Source organism: Choloepus didactylus, chromosome 14 (assembly GCF_015220235.1).
Source record: "Choloepus didactylus isolate mChoDid1 chromosome 14, mChoDid1.pri, whole genome shotgun sequence".
NCBI lineage: Eukaryota > Metazoa > Chordata > Mammalia > Pilosa > Megalonychidae > Choloepus > Choloepus didactylus.
The window spans coordinates 30,800,550-30,815,606 of NC_051320.1; positions in this window are offsets into that span (position 1 = coordinate 30,800,550).

Here is a 15,057-nt window from a genome sequence, read left to right on the forward strand (position 1 = left end):
ATAAATCTCAGCTCAACCATTACCTTCTCCCATGTTCTTTCTCCTCTGCCACTATACGTCCTCTGTATTCTAATTACAATGTATTTTTCATTATTATTGTAATGTCTATATCTCCAACTAGGCTTGAACTCCTTGAATATAGGAAATTTATCATTCAACTCTGTTTCACCAGTGCGCATAAACTGCTTAACACATAGAAGATGCTCATAAATATATACGGAAGAAAAAAAAAGATAAATTGGCCAAAGTCTCTCAGCTACTAAAGCTAGAACTGGGATTTGATCCTGTGTCCTTTGTTCCTAAATCCAGTATACTCTCTCCGTGAAATCGCACTATCTATGATGCTGAACAGCCAAAGAGTAAAAAAACCTGACAAGTAATCTGAAATATCCCAGGAGCTAAAGTGGTTATATAGACTGTGTGTGGACAATGCTCTGAATAGTAAGTAAATGGGTACCATTATTTCAGGAGCTACTCAAAGCAAAGTGTGAAATTAATCAAATGTTAGTCAGCAACACATGACTGCTATTGGAAACACTAAATATATGGGTCACACATCAAAACAAACCCAGCCTTTAACTTCTACTTTGGTTAGAAGGTAATAAATGCTTAAAATTGTTCAGAAATTTCCTGGACCCTAATGATTGAAATGGAGTAAAAGATTTGGGCTTATATAAAAGCATACTTGTATAACGGACTGTTGAATTTCAAGCCTGAAGTGATCAAATTTTTAGGAAATTGATATAATCCTACTGCATGTATGGGTATGCACATAAAAAACTTATGAGTAAAAAATAATTTAACTGGTGCTTTCCAAACCTTTATGTGCATGTGAATCACTTTGGAATCTTGGTAAAATAAAAATTCTGTCATTAATTTGGTTTGGGGCCTAAGATTCTGCATTTCTAATAAACTCTTTGATCTGTGGCCCATACATTGAGTAGTAGGTACATAGTTATCACTTCTTCAAAGATGTTCATTCACTTATTGATTCAGTGTTCATTCATTTTATTGTCCATTCATTTAATAAATATTTATTGAGTGCCTCTAATGTGCAAAGTTTTGTCCTGGGTGGTGGGTAGAAATTTATAAATTCAGTTTGAAAGTTGTTCAATCTTTTATTGTTCTTTCAAGGTTTGCGTTATAGATTAAAACATGAGTCTTTGATTAATCAAAGTCTAACGTTAATTGGAACTTTTACACTTTTCATAGACAATGCAAGAACCTTTGTTCACTTTAACCCCATTTACCACTATTCTGAATTATGTGCTGTTGTTGAGTATTATAATTCTTTCTCTACTTTAAGTCCTAAAAGACATTCTTAATATTGTTTTATGCTGACAATTATAATTTAGATTTATCCACATGTTTACTCTTGCAGCTTTCTTTTTTCCTACCACTCTAATTTTTAATTTGGAATCTTTTTTTTTCCAGAAGAGGTACTTTTTATAGTTACTAAACACACTTTAATATGATCTCCTTTTCATTAAAAAAAATAAAGCTCAAAAATACAGAAAAGTTGAAAGAATATAGAAAGAATTCCGTATGACCAACTAGATTAAACTGTTGACATTTGCCACTTGCCACGTTTGTTTTGTGTATACATACAAAACATTTTTTCATTTTTTTGGCTGAACTATGTGTGAGTAAACTGCAGATATCATGACACCTCAGCTTACATACTTCAATAAGTTTCTCCTGAGAACAAAGACATTACAACATAGCTGTAATATACTCACCATACGAGAAGTTCCTAAACATTAATACAATTTTATTTTATAATATGGCCCATATTAAAATTTCCACCATTCTCCTGAAATATTCTGTTTCTCTCCAGGATAACTTGAATCATGCACAATATTTATAAAGTTTGTCTCTTCAGTCTATTAAAACAGACCTCCAATTTTCTGTTGTCATGACATTGGCACACCAGTAGCCCATTTATCCTATTATCGGTGATGCTAATTTTGATTGGTCTCCTTGTATCTTAAGTTTTCTCCTTTGTAATTCAGAACCTGTGGATGGGTCTTCTAGACCTTGTGAATATCCAGTTCCTCAACTACCTTTCATCTGATAGTTGTAGTCACTGATGACTATTTTCTAAATTGAGTACACTGGTGGCTGAAGAGAATCTATATCTTGGGCTTCAAAGAGGTCTGCCCTAAGTAGTACTCACAGGAGCCAACCGAGGTGAGATGTTACCAAGGATGAGGTCTTGGTAAAAGCTGGCTAGCTTTATCTTCATCTCTATAGCCATAAAGCATTGGAACTACACCCTCAAGGAGTGAATCCAGTGTGTCCCTTCAAAGAATATGTTTCAAAATAAATAAACTAAGTTTCTTTAGAGGAGAGCCAGAAGCCTGGACCACATGGTCTGGGCTGGAGTGACCAGGTCCTGCACACAGGAGTTTAGAATTTTGGGCATTTCCGGCCGGTTCAAAAGCTACAGACCGAGGGGCTTCGAGGAACCCTAACAGTGGAGATCCCATCTCCATCCCTTTGAAGCAAATAATAATAAATTCCCTAATCTCGGTTTCCTCTTTGTTAACTCCCGAGTCCCCAGGGCAACACAGGTTGCCCGTTAAGTGAAGCCCGGGGATCCAGGGGGCCGAGGGGAAACGGACCCTCCTCTGGAACGGGTGAGGCAGGGCCCCAATCCGGAAGCTCCCAGGTGGTCCTCGAAGCCTCAAACTAGGAATCCTGGCCTCTGAGGACTGGGCCTAACGGGGTGTTCCTAGGGGAAGAGTGGACCACGCCCAAACCCACGGGACGCTGGTGCGCAAGAAATGAGCCAACGCAGGTGGAAACCATTTGTAAACTAGGAAACAGCTGGGCCTACCTGTGCTGGGGCGAGGCGTCTCCCACGGTATTTCAAGGCTGCGGATGTGAAAACCAGTCGCACAACGAGCCCTCAGAGCAGAAGGCCGTGAGCTCCCCATGGAGCCGCGAACTGACTGGCCGGTGGGCGGGGCCTCCCAGGTGATGGACGTTCCGAGCGGGTTGCACCGGACAGTGCGGTTAGGCCCAGCCTCGGCGTGAGCGTGGTTCGAGCAACTCAAGGTGGGGGACGCTTCCGGAACAGGAAAACGTCCCACCCTGGGTGAAGAGCGGAAGTTCCCAAAGACGTGAAAGAACCTGAGGTATTCCAGTTCCAGACGCGGCTGCTGGAAGCCATGTTTGGTGAGTGAGCCGAGTCCCTGGGGGTGACCTGTTGGTCATCTCAGCCTCCCCCTGGGTGGCCCGAGTGCTTGACAGGCCTAGGTGCATCTCGAATCCCGTAAATCGAGTTTAGAATCATTTTTCTTCTGTATTTCTTTCTGGTGACAAACTGAATCATTTCTCTGAAGATGTCCTTGTTAACCTTAATTCTTGAAGTACTTATTTGCTGGGAATAAAGTTCTAAGTTGACATTTACTTTCTTTTAGCACCTGGAAGATATCTGTCTTTCTGTTGTCTTCTGCCTTTTTGTTGTTTTTGCTGAGAGAGCTGCTGTTAATTCTGTTATATTGCTGTAGCCAATTGCTGAAGCCAATTTGCTTTCTCTTTAGTTACTTTTAAGATTTTCCATATTTTTTTCCTTCCCTTCCCCTCTTTTCTCCCCCTCTTATAAATCTAGTTGTAGATTACTTTTTTTTAAAATCCTGTTCAAAGTTAATGGGTTTATTTAATATGTGGCTATATTTTATTATTATTATTTTTTAAATATTGGTTTGGGAAAATTCTCACTGTTCTCTTTTCAAACATTTCTTCTGCCCCAATTTCACTCTCTTCACTTTCTGGGTATCCATTTGAATTTATTTTAGACTTTTCCCACTTTCTCCACTAATTTTTTTCCTCTTTTTTTTTTTTTTTTTTTTTCACTAAACTTCTATGCTTTTTGTCCTTTTGTCTCTCTTTAGTTCATTCTGGATATTTTTCTGACCTATTGTCCAGTTTATTAGTTCTCTCCAATTCTTCGTCTAATCTGATAAGTACATCCATTGATTTCTTAATTTCAGTTGTTTTACCTCTATGTTCTGGAATTTCTGTTTGGTCTCTTTTAAAATCTTAGGTCATTTTTTACAGTTTTATCTGTTAAGTTTTACATTCTTGAGTTTTAGAAACTTGAACATAGTAAACATTTATTTTGAAGTCTGTTTCTGGTGAATTTAGTTTGCCCCTGTTGCTCTTTCTCTATTGTGTATTCTTGTTCCTGCTGTTTCTCCTTCATGTTTTCTTTTCTCCTCTTGTGCTATTTTTATTGTGTACCGGGCATTGTATTTAAAAATTGGTAGTGAAAAAATTATTTTCCTTTGGAGAGGATTTTTGCTTGCTTCTATCAGCAAACAGGAGGATCATGTTAATCCATTTTCAAGGACCGAAGTTACCTGGTCGAAGTTGGGCTTTAGTCTCTGTAAGGGATGGCTAACTTTCACTTCACACTCAATTATAGTGTACAACCTTTTGTGGTCCCAATAATGAATATGGGGAGTTTACTAAGACCCCCCAACCATAGCAGGCAGTGCTTTTTGCAAATTTGTTTTTCTAGCTTACGGAGTTTGTAGAAGTTATCACAATCTCTCAGCTGCCTCTTCTGAGTTAACAAACATCCCCACCTGCCCAGAGCAAAAGCAGCCTTAAATGTATGCTCACCAATCTAGTGTAACAGTGACTTTTAAAATATAACCTTAAACTGTAAACAAGCAGGAAATTGTAAGGTAACCTTAAAATGTAACCTTTAAAACTGAAAACAGGCTACAATGGTAGCTCTTATTCTCACAAAGGAGCAATTTGTAAATGTAAGGTCTGGAAACATATGTAAAGTTTTCACCTTTCCCAGGTGTCACCTACAAAACAGGAGATAACGAGTTACTAAAGTTCTCCAAACCTGTTACATGTTAACTAAAATAATTAACTCCCTTTGTCTCTAATGTGTTTAGCCAGTTAAAGAATCACTGGGAGGGAGGCGGGGCAAGATGGCAGACTGGTGAGCTGTATGTTTTAGTTACTCCTCCAGGAAAGTAGGTAAAAAGCCAGGAACTGCGTGGACTGGACACCACAGAGCAATCTGTCTTTGGGCATACTTCATACAACACTCATGAAAACGTGGAACTGCTGAGATCAGCGAAATCTGTAAGTTTTTGCGGCCAGGGGACCCGCGCCCCTCCCTGCCAGGCTCAGTCCCAGGGGAGGAGGGGCTGTCAGCTCCAGGAAGGAGAAGGGAGAATTGCAGTGGCTGCTCTTATCGGAAACTCATTCTACTGATTCAAACTCCAACCATAGATAGACTGAGACCAGACACCAGAGACTCTGAGAGCAGCCAGCCCAGCAGAGAGGAGACAGGCATAGAAAAAAAACAACACGAAAAACTCCAAAATAAAAGCAGAGGATTTTTGGAGTTCTGGTGAACACAGAAAGGGGAAGGGCGGAGATCAGGCCTTGAGGCGCATATGCAAATCCCGAAGCAAGGCTGATCTCTCTGCCCTGTGCACCTTTCCTTAATGGCCCTGGTTGCTTTGTCTATTAGCATTTCAATAACCCATTAGATCTCTGAGGAGGGCCGTTTTTTTTTTTTTTTTTTTTTTTTTAAATCCTTTTTGCTTTTTCTAAAACAATTACTCTAAGAAGCTCAATACAGAAAGCTTCAAAGAATTGAAATTTGGGCACGTCAAGTCAAGAGCAGAACTAAGAGAGCTCTGAGACAAAAGGCAATAATCCAGTGGCTGAGAAAATTCACTAAACAACACAACTTCCCAAGAAAAGGGGGGTGTCCGCTCACAGCCACCATCCTGGTGGACAGGAAACACTCCTGCCCATCGCCAGCCCCATAGCCCAGAGCTGCCCCAGACAACCCAGTGTGACGGAAGTGCTTCAAATAACAGGCACACACCACAAAACTGGGTGTGGACATTAGCCTTCCCTGCAACCTCAGCTGAATGTCCCAGAGCTGGGAAGGGGGAGCAGTGTGAATTAACAGAGCCCCATTCAGCCATCATTTGAGCAGACTGGGAGCCTCCCTACACAGCCCAGCAGCCCAGAACTGCCCTGGGGGGACGGCACTCACCTGTGACATAGCACAGTCATCCCTCAACAGAGGACCCGGGGTGCACAGCCTGGAAGAGGGGCCCACTTGCAAGTCTCAGGAGCCATACGCCAATACCAAAGACTTGTGGGTCAGTGGCAGAGACAAACTGTGGCAGGACTGAACTGAAGGATTAGACTATTGCAGTAGCTTTAAAACTCTAGGATCATCAGGGAGATTTGATTGTTAGGGCCACCCCCCCTCCCCGACTGCCCAGAAACACGCCCCACATACAGGGCAGGCAACACCAACTACACACGCAAGCTTGGTACACCAATTGGGCCCCACAAGACTCACTCCCCCACTCACTAAAAAGGCTAAGCAGGGGAGATCTGGCTTGTGGAGAACAGGTGGCTCGTGGACGCCACCTGCTGGTTAGTTAGAGAAAGTGTACTCCACGAAGCTGTAGATCTGATAAATTAGAGATAAGGACTTCAACTGGTCTACAAACCCTAAAAGAACCCTATCAAGTTCAGCAAATGCCATGAGGCCAAAAACAACAGAAAATTATAAAGCATATGAAAAAACCAGACGATATGGATAACCCAAGCCCAAGCACCCAAATCAAAAGACCAGAAGAGACACACCTAGAGCAGCTACTCAAAGAACTAAAGATGAACAATGAGACCATAGTACGGGATATGAAGGAAATCAAGAAGACCCTAGAAGAGCATAAAGAAGACATTGCAAGACTAAATAAAAAAATGGATGATCTTATGGAAATTAAAGAAACTGTTGACCAAATTAAAAAGATTCTGGACACTCATAGTACAAGACTAGAGGAAGTTGAACAACGAATCAGTGACCTGGAAGATGACAGAATGGAAAATGAAAGCATAAAAGAAAGAATGGGGAAAAAAATTGAAAAACTCGAAATGGACCTCAGGGATATGATAGATAATATGAAACGTCCGAATATAAGACTCATTGGTGTCCCAGAAGGGGAAGAAAAGGGTAAAGGTCTAGGAAGAGTATTCAAAGAAATTGTTGGGGAAAACTTCCCAAATCTTCTAAACAACATAAATACACAAATCATAAATGCTCAGCGAACTCCAAATAGAATAAATCCAAAAAAACCCACTCCGAGACATATACTGATCACACTGTCAAACATAGAAGAGAAGGAGCAAGTTCTGAAAGCAGCAAGAGAAAAGCAATTCACCACATACAAAGGAAACAGCATAAGACTAAGTAGTGACTACTCAGCAGCCACCATGGAGGCGAGAAGGCAGTGGCACGATATATTTAAAATTCTGAGTGAGAGGAATTTCCAGCCAAGAATACTTTATCCAGCAAAGCTCTCCTTCAAACTTGAGGGAGAGCTTAAATTTTTCACAGACAAACAAATGCTGAGAGAATTTGCTAACAAGAGACCTGCCCTACTGGAGATACTAAAGGGAGCCCTACAGACAGAGAAACAAAGACAGGACAGAGAGACTTGGAGAAAGGTTCAGTACTAAAGAGATTCGGTATGGGTACAATAAAGGATATTAATAGAGAGAGGGAAAAATATGGCAAACATAATCCAAAAGATAAGATGGCCGATTCAAGAAATGCCTTCACGGTTTTAACGTTGAATGTAAATGGATTAAACTCCCCAATTAAAAGATATAGATTCGCAGAATGGATCAAAAAAAATGAACCATCAATATGTTGCATACAAGAGACTCATCTTAGACACAGGGACACAAAGAAACTGAAAGTGAAAGGATGGAAAAAAATATTTCATGCAAGCTACAGCCAAAAGAAAGCAGGTGTAGCAATATTAATCTCAGATAAAATAGACTTCAAATGCAGGGATGTTTTGAGAGACAAAGAAGGCCACTACATACTAATAAAAGGGGCAATTCAGCAAGAAGAAATAACGATCATAAATGTCTATGCACCCAATCAAGGTGCCACAAAATACATGAGAGAAACATTGGCAAAACTAAAGGAAGCAATTGATGTTTCCACAATAATTGTGGGAGACTTCAACACATCACTCTCTCCTATAGATAGATCAACCAGACAGAAGACCAATAAGGAAATTGAAAACCTAAACAATCTGATACATGAATTAGATTTAACAGACATCTACAGGACATTACATCCCAAATCACCAGGATACACATACTTTTCTAGTGCTCACGGAACTTTCTCCAGAATAGATCATATGCTGGGACATAAAACAAGCCTCAATAAATTTAAAAAGATTGAAATTATTCAAAGCACATTCTCTGACCACAATGGAATACAATTAGAAGTCAATAACCATCAGAGACTTAGAAAATTCACAAATACCTGGAGGTTAAACAACACACTCCTAAACAATCAGTGGGTTAAAGAAGAAATAGCAAGAGAAATTGCTAAATATATAGAGACGAATGAAAATGAGAACACAACATACCAAAACCTATGGGATGCAGCAAAAGCAGTGCTAAGGGGGAAATTTATAGCACTAAACGCATATATTAAAAAGGAAGAAAGAGCCAAAATCAAAGAACTAATGGATCAACTGAAGAAGCTAGAAAATGAACAGCAAACCAATCCTAAACCAAGTAGAAGAAAAGAAATAACAAGGATTAAAGCAGAAATAAATGACATAGAGAACAAAAAAACAATAGAAAGGATAAATATCACCAAAAGTTGGTTCTTTGAGAAGATCAACAAGATTGACAAGCCCCTAGCTAGACTGACAAAATCAAAAAGAGAGAAGACCCATATAAACAAAATAATGAATGAAAAAGGTGACATAACTGCAGATCCTGAAGAAATTAAAAAAATTATAAGAGGATATTATGAACAAGTGTATGGCAACAAACTGGATAATGTAGAAGAAATGGACAATTTCCTGGAAACATATGAACAACCTAGACTGACCAGAGAAGAAATAGAAGACCTCAACCAACCCATCACAAGCAAAGAGATCCAATCAGTCATTAAAAATCTTCCCACAAATAAATGCCCAGGGCCAGATGGCTTCACAGGGGAATTCTACCAAACTTTCCAGAAAGAACTGACACCAATCTTACTCAAACTCTTTCAAAACATTGAAAAAAATGGAACACTACCTAACTCATTTTATGAAGCTAACATCAATCTAATACCAAAACCAGGCAAAGATGCTACAAAAAAGGAAAACTACCGGCCAATCTCCCTAATGAATATAGATGCAAAAATCCTCAACAAAATACTTGCAAATCGAATCCAAAGACACATTAAAAAAATCATACACCATGACCAAGTGGGGTTCATTCCAGGCATGCAAGGATGGTTCAACATAAGAAAAACAATCAATGTATTACAACACATTAAAAACTCGAAAGGGAAAAATCAATTGATCATCTCAATAGATGCTGAAAAAGCATTTGACAAAATCCAACATCCCTTTTTGATCAAAACACTTCAAAAGGTAGGAATTGAAGGAAACTTCCTCAACATGATAAAGAGCATATATGAAAAACCCACAGCCAGCATAGTACTCAATGGTGAGAGACTGAAAGCCTTCCCTCTAAGATCAGGAACAAGACAAGGATGCCCGCTGTCACCACTGTTATTCAACATTGGGCTGGAAGTGCTAGCCAGGGCAATCCGGCAAGACAAAGAAATAAAAGGCATCCAAATTGGAAAAGAAGAAGTAAAACTGTCATTGTTTGCAGATGATATGATCTTATATCTAGAAAACCCTGAGAAATCAACGATACACCTACTAGAGCTAATAAACAAATTTAGCAAAGTAGCGGGATACAAGATTAATGCACATAAGTCAGTAATGTTTCTATATGCTAGAAATGAACAAACTGAAGAGACACTCAAGAAAAGATACCATTTTCAATAGCAACTAAAAAAATCAAGTACCTAGGAATCAACTTAACCAAAGATGTAAAAGACCTATACAAAGAAAACTACATAACTCTACTAAAAGAAATAGAAGGGGACCTTAAAAGATGGAAAAATATTCCATGTTCATGGATAGGAAGGCTAAATGTCATTAAGATGTCAATTCTACCCAAACTCATCTACAGATTCAATGCAATCCCAATCAAAATTCCAACAACCTACTTTGCAGACTTGGAAAAGCTAGTTATCAAATTTATTTGGAAAGGGAAGATGCCTCGAATTGCTAAAGACACTCTAAAAAGAAAAACGAAGTGGGAGGACTTACACTCCCTGACTTTGAAGCTTATTATAAAGCCACAGTTGCCAAAACAGCATGGTACTGGCACAAAGATAGACATATAGATCAATGGAATCGAATTGAGAATTCAGAGATAGACCCTCAGATCTATGGCCGACTGATCTTTGATAAGGCCCCCAAAGTCACCGAACTGAGCCATAATGGTCTTTTCAACAAATGGGGCTGGGAGAGTTGGATATCCATATCCAAAAGAATGAAAGAGGACCCCTACCTCACCCCCTACACAAAAATTAACTCAAAATGGACCAAAGATCTCAATATAAAAGAAAGTACCATAAAACTCCTAGAAGATAATGTAGGAAAACATCTTCAAGACCTTGTATTAGGAGGCCACTTCCTAGACTTTACACCCAAAGCACAAGCAACAAAAGAGAAAATAGATAAATGGGAACTCCTCAAGCTTAGAAGTTTCTGCACCTCAAAGGAATTTCTCAAAAAGGTAAAGAGGCAGCCAACTCAATGGGAAAAAATTTTTGGAAACCATGTATCTGACAAAAGAATGATATCTTGCATATACAAAGAAATCCTACAACTCAATGACAATAGTACAGACAGCCCAATTATAAAATGGGCAAAAGATATGAAAAGACAGTTGTCTGAAGAGGAAATACAAATGGCCAAGAAACACATGAAAAAATGTTCAGCTTCACTAGCTATTAGAGAGATGCAAATTAAGACCACAATGAGATACCATCTAACACCGGTTAGAATGGCTGCCATTAAACAAACAGGAAACTACAAATGCTGGAGGGGATGTGGAGAAATTGGAACTCTTATTCATTGTTGGTGGGACTGTATAATGGTTCAGCCACTCTGGAAGTCAGTCTGGCAGTTCCTTAGAAAACTAGATATAGAGCTACCATTCGATCCAGCGATTGCACTTCTCGGTATATACCCGGAAGATCGGAAAGCAGTGACACGAACAGATATCTGCACGCCAATGTTCATAGCAGCATTATTCACAATTGCCAAGAGATGGAAACAACCCAAATGTCCTTCAACAGATGAGTGGATAAATAAAATGTGGTATATACACACGATGGAATACTACGCGGCAGTAAGAAGGAACGATCTGGTGAAACATATGACAACATGGATGAACCTTGAAGACATAATGCTGAGCGAAATAAGCCAGGCACAAAAAGAGAAATATTATATGCTACCACTAATGTGAACTTTGAAAAATGTAAAACAAATGGTTTATAATGTAGAATGTAGGGGAACTAGCAGTAGAGAGCAATTAAGGAAGGGGGAACAATAATCCAAGAAGAACAGATAAGCTATTTAACGTTCTGGGGATGCCCAGAAATGACTATGGTCTGTTAATTTCTGATGGATGTAGTAGGAACAAGTTCACTGAAATGTTGCTATATTATGTAACTTTCTTGGGGTAAAGTAGGAACATGTTGGAAGTTAAGCAGTTATCTTAGGTTAGTTGTCTTTTTCTTACTCCCTTGCTATGGTCTCTTTGAAATGTTCTTTTATTGTATGTTTGTTTTCTTTTTAACTTTTTTTTTCATACAGTTGATTTGAAAAAAGAAGGGAAAGTTAAAAAAAAAAAAAAAAAGAAAAAGAAAAAAGACAAACAAGTAAAAAAAAAAAAAAGATGTAGTGCCCCCTTGAGGAGCCTGTGGAGAATGCAGGGGTATTCGCCTACCCCACCTTCATGGTTGCTAACATGACCACAGACATAGGGGACTGGTGGTTTGATGGGTTGAGCCCTCTACCATAAGTTTTACCCTTGGGAAGACGGTTGCTGCAAAGGAGAGGCTAGGCCTCCCTGTATTTGTGCCTAAGAGTCTCCTCCTGAATGCCTCTTTGTTGCTCAGATGTGGCCCTCTCTCTCTGGCTAAGCCAACTTGAAAGGTGAAATCACTGCCCTCCCCCCTACGTGGGATCAGACACCCAGGGAAGTGAATCTCCCTGGCAACGTGGAATATGACTCCCGGGGAGGAATGTAGACCCGGCATCGTGGGATGGAGAACATCTTCTTGACCAAAAGGGGGATGTGAAAGGAAATGAAATAAGCTTCAGTGGCAGAGAGATTCCAAAACGAGCCGAGAGATCACTCTGGTGGGCACTCTTACGCACACTTTAGACAACCTTTTTTAGGTTCTAAAGAATTGGGGTAGCTGGTGGTGGATACCTGAAACTATTAAACTACAACCCAGAACCCATGAATCTCGAAGACAGTTGTATAAAAATGTAGCTTATGAGGGGTGACAGTGGGATTGGGAATGCCATAAGGACCAAACTCCACTTTGTCTAGTTTATGGATGGATGTGTAGAAAAGTAGGGGAAGCAAACAAACAGACAAAGGTACCTAGTGTTCTTTTTTACTTCAATTGCTCTTTTTCACTGTAATTATTATTCTTGTTATTTTTGTGTGTGTGCTAATGAAGGTGTCAGGGATTGATTTAGGTGATGAATGTACAACTATGTAATGGTACTGTAAACAATCGAAAGTACAATTTGTTTTGTATGACTGCGTGGTATGTGAATATATCTCAATAAAATGATGATTAAAAAAAAAAAAGAATCACTGGGAGACTGCCCTAAACCTCCCAGATAGATGGGCCTTTAGTCTGTCCCTCTTGTTGCATGTTGACTGAATAATTATCTCTCTTTATTTCTGAACCTGGGTATAAAACCAAATTTGAAAAACACTCCAGAGAGGCAGATTTGGGAAAATTTCCCATCTTCCCACCGGCATAAATGAAATCATCTTTTCCTCTTCAGCTAGGTTCGATGTGACTTCTATTAGCCGGGCTGAGCAATGGACCCATATTTGGGAAGTGCCCCTTCTTCACTAGGTTTCTTTTTTGTTGGATTTTACTGGATAATCTTTTGCTGGTTTGTTCCTTTTCAGTCCCTTCACATTGATTTCTTAGTTTTTTTTTTTTTTCTTCTTTTTCAGAAACTAGGTTGGCAAATTTGGAAATATGAGTTAGCTTTTGTTTGCTTTTTCTTCATACTTTAGTCTCTGCTTTCACTCTGCACTTTTCTTTCACAGCATTTATCAGTGTTGTAAATATGCATTTTTAGTTGTGAACATATTTTCTATCTGCCCTTCCCACTAGACTATAAATACATTGAGGTCAGGGCTATGTCTTTCTTGTTCAGTGATGTACAGTCTCAGTGATTGGCACATTCTAGTAGTTTAATCAATATTTGTTGAGTTGATAGATGAATACTTACCCCATATTCATCAATTCAACAAAATTTATTGTGCATCTACTGTGTGCCAGGCACTATTTGTTGACTTGTGAGTACTCTCGCAAAATACAGGATTTAACACTCTTGCTAGGATACCAGCTCTCTCCTATTATGAGTCATAGAGGCATGGAAAAATAACGGCACTTGCTGAGGAAGTTGAAATGTCAGAATTTCTATGGCAGATGATGAAGGAATTAAAAGGCCAGGGAGGTGGGAGTGCTGGAATGAATAGAACATGTATGGCTGGAACACGTGCCACGTGATTATGCTCCTCAGGAAGATTCAGAGAATGCATTCACCAAAGCCATATGCAATACTCTGGTCAGAGAAATTTAGTGGTGTCTTCCATTTTGTAGGCCAGGAATGACAGTAGGAGAGGCTGTTAAAAAAATTTGCCTTGCTGGTACCAATGGGGATGATGAGACCTTGAAAAAAATAGAGGCCAGATGGTGGCACTTAACCACCAGAAGGTAGAAATTATAGCAAGACAGGCAAGGTCAGAGTGGCAGCCAAAGGGAGGGAATTTTGGAGATGGTTACTAGAACATGACATCCCAAGGGGGAAAACAGATGGATAGCCAAGCAAGGTACTACTCACCTTGTCTAAGCAGAATAATCGAGGATGAATAACTGGGGAACTGAATGTTTACTTTCACTTCAACTTGAATCATAATGTACACAAAAAGTTGTCACTCTAATAAAAAAAAATCATAATTCCTTCTCAAATTTCCAGACCTGAGCCAGTTTTCAGATGTGGGACCTAAGAGTAAGGCCTCTTCAACATAATAAGATACCTGGTAGTCATCTGTCCAGTTCTTCCCTAAAGGGACCTAAGTTAATTTATTTGGATAACCATGTACTGGGGAAAAGAGAATACCCAGACATTCTTAAGACTTAGACACCAGGTCTGAATTAACATGGAAGCTCCAGAGACCCAAAGCATCATTGTGGCTTCCTGTTAGAATGGAGACGCACTGGGGCCAAGTACAACATGGAATCTTGGTCAAAATTCAGCATACAGTGTGTCTATTGGGTCTGAAGACACACCCAGCCATCATTTCCCAGTTCCAAATGTATAATGGAGACTGACATACTTGGCCTGAGTGGTAACATCTGTCTTAGTGGGGAAGACTAAGAGGAGCCTCTGAAACTGCCTTCTATCCTAGCTAAGATAGTAAATCAATAACTATATCATATCCAGGGTTGAGGGGTGGCAGAGATTAGTGCCACCCTTAAGGATCTAAAGCAGTTGTTGTCAAATTATAGACGATGGGCCAAATCTGGTGCAACAGCCAGTTTTTTTATGGCCTTCAGGTTAAGAATGGTTTTTACATTTTTTTAAAGGGTTGTAAAAACAGAAAAATATCTGTAACAGAGACCATATGTGGTCTTCAAAGTAAAAAATATCTACCATCTAGCTCTTTACAGAAAAAGTTTGCTGGCCCCTTATTTAAGGTGTGGTGGTCCCCGTAACATCTGTTTTATTCACCTGTCTGGCCCCTGCAGACTCTGGATGGCTCCTAGAGGTTGACTGTAAACTTCAGTTACATGGGGTTGTGGGTTGGGAGGGGCATGAGGTACCTAATAGGAATAGAGAGAGG